Below are 3,078 nucleotides of genomic sequence, written 5' to 3' on the forward strand. Positions count from 1 at the left end.
TTCCCATGTGTGCTGATGATGCTGATGTCTGCTGTCCTTCCTACATCCAAAAGGCAATAGCCTATCCTATGTATCCTGTGCAATGGAGCTTTGAGTTTGTCCCATAAGATAACCTGCAGGGTGTTCTGCTGTTCAGGGCTGACATCAGGATTTTACCTGTAGGTTTAGCCCCCCAACATGGGGTGGAGGGGCTGTGTCACCTTCTGAAGGCCAATATTGCTCCTTCAGGGAGATGCCACCGATGGCATCAGCTCCTCTGGACCCCATGCCGTGGGACAATGACTACAACAGGCATCCTGTTCCTGTTCCACAGAGCTGAGAGGACCCACTAATCCCTGCAGTGAGGCAGGTGAAAATGAAAATCATCACAAAAATGGAAGAAAGACAAGCACCTGCAGTGCTCTTTAAAAGATGAACACAAGTGGAAGCAAAGGGGCAAAGAGGAAGCAAAGGTTTCTTGAGAAGAACAAGTCTGAGCTGTGCAGTGTCTGGAGGGGGCCTGAGCCACAAAGAACTCGACAGCCCCTGGTCAACAGAGGAAGGGAACTGTGTTCAGAGGTGGTTTTTATTCTGAGGACCTGTGACAATCCCTTGATGCATCTAAATGGATAGGTGATGCATTTATAAATACTCATCCAGTGCAGAAGGTGGCTTTGGGGTTTGGTTAGTTGGTTGATTTTTCATGGAAAATACAATATATTGAATGAAAAGGTTAAACCAAAAACCAAACAGTGAAGCTAGGAGAAAACCTACTCAGGCTTATGGGAATGTAAAGGATTCATTGTTGATGCTTAGAGGGCAGAGCAGAGAGGGCAGAGCTGAAGAGCCTGGTCTAAGAAAGTGAGCACAGAGCAGCAGACCTCTGGTGTGGTAACTGAGGGATCATGGCACATTCTTCAGTTTGCTTTATCACATTTAAACACTGTCAGGCAAATATTTTTGCCAAGACACAGCCCAGAATGTGAGGAAGAGGTGATGCACGCTCCCTCCAGGACATTATGGCAGCTTTTAAGGAAGTGGGTCCAATGTTTGACCCAAAAATGGCAAATGGAATCACAGTAGGTCTGTGGTTCTCTTTTTAGACTCTATTTTGCACAAGATGCTCCAGTAGAAGAAGAGAGCTGGAGAGTTGGACCCCTACAGCATCAGGTGGGAATTAATCCTTAACCTCTAAACTTCAACCTGGTAATTTTCTATAGGTTTGAGACAGGAAACTCTCTAATGCCATGTTCAGTGTCTGCTGCAGTATTTGTTCCAAACTGGTATTTCTGAATGGCTTAAATAATACTGTCAAATCCAAAACTGTTATTGAGTTCAAGGAATTCTTGAGTCTCTTATACTTAGTGTATGAATGTCTTCAACACAAGCATTGCCAAACCTGCCCCATTCAGAAAAAGGAATTCACAAGTAAGGGGGTTCTATTTCTAGCTTTCAGGAGCTGGCATCCCAAAGAACAACAGATGGAAATCCTGTTGTGTCTGCTCAGGAAGAACATTCAAAGGCCTTGGGCCATCTTTAAATCTCAGCAATCCTAATGAGTTTTTGGTCACATTTTGGAATATGTGACCACCTGAAAATAGTTGGTAAAAAAATCAAGCAAACTCTGTAGAAAATGAATGGTCTTTTGAGGTAATTTCCCTCTCTACCAGCAACTGTTTCTTCAGGATGAGAAAACAGACTTTCAAATAGAAAATAAGCTGGAACAGTGTTTCATGGATTTTGCCTGTATGTTTCTGTAGCTGGGCAGCAGCAGATGTGCTGGGTGGAGAATGCTCTGGGCAGATGTGAGAATTGGGCAGACACCACATTCCAACAGCCGCTTACTGTCACATCCCTTCTGATGAAAGGCTTTCATCCTCACCTCTCAATGCAGTGAAAACAACACCAGCAATGCCAAGGAGGACTCAAAATAAATTACTTTGATCTGTAACCAAGTCTCCTGACAGTAGCAGACCAGGCTGTCAGTATTCTCATCTGTCTTGCTCCCAAATCCTGCCACTCTGGAAGGAGCCTGCCTTCTCTCAGTTGGGTACCTGCTGTGTTAGACAGTAAGCAGTCCTGTTCTCCCCGGCATCCTTGTGTTCCTGCTGGCAGTGTTTCAGTGTCCGGCCTGTCCTTCCTGTAAAAACTGTAAAAACTTTGGAAAACTGCAACATGACAGCTCTTACCACAAGGGCCCTTGGTGCTTAAAAATGCCCCTAAATTCCTCACCTCCCCACTCCAATTTGTTCAATTTTCTAGAACACCACGATGGTGTAGGGAGGCCTCCATATGTATTTTAGCTGTTTTGTGTCTTCCTTTTTCTATCCACAAATTTCTCACAGTCCTTTTATTTTGTCTCATGCTGATTCTTGCTGTCATTTTTGAAGATTGTCCATCGTTTATCCCTGCATAGGTAATGAGGACTGTCCTCCTTCCCCCGACACCCTCTGTCCACTGTGCCCCCAGGATCTTTTTCATGAGTGGCAATCGTTTATCCCTGCACAGGTAATAAGGACTGTCCTCCTTCCCCCGACACCCTCTGTGCTCATTGTTACAGCGTGTCCCTGTCCTTTTGTCACCCAGCGCAGTAACCATTAGGGTTGGCCAGCCTTCAGCCCGAGTATCCGGAACAACCTGGTGGGTCACAAAATCCCATCATTTCAGTACTCATTCCCTTTTCCTGGAAACAGCCTGGAAGCCCTCGGGCTGCAGAAAAGAATCCTTCCAGCAGAGGGAAAGCGTAGAATCTCTCGGTACATTCCTGCCCTCCCTGCGCTCCCCATCAGCATCTCACCTCGTTGCAGCCAAGTCCATCGGGAAGCCTTTGGTGAAGGGCTCCATGAAAAGTCCCTCAAACACCTGCCCCACTGACAGAGCAGCTTCTGCCCGAGCCCTGGGGCTGGAGAGAAGGCGGACACGGCCCTGGGGATCCCGCCCGTCCCCCCGGGCTGCTCCAGCGCCCCTTGGCTGCCAAGCCCCAGCTCCAAGTGCCCCGACACGCTGGGGCTGTGAACGTGGGCCGGGCAGGGCCGGCTGGGCGCCGCAAGCAGCTCCTCCGAGGCCGGGTAGAGACACAGGGATCACCGGGAACAGCCG

The sequence above is a fragment of the Geospiza fortis genome, unplaced genomic scaffold, assembly GCF_000277835.1.
Source record: "Geospiza fortis unplaced genomic scaffold, GeoFor_1.0 scaffold161, whole genome shotgun sequence".
In the NCBI taxonomy this organism is placed as follows: domain Eukaryota; kingdom Metazoa; phylum Chordata; class Aves; order Passeriformes; family Thraupidae; genus Geospiza; species Geospiza fortis.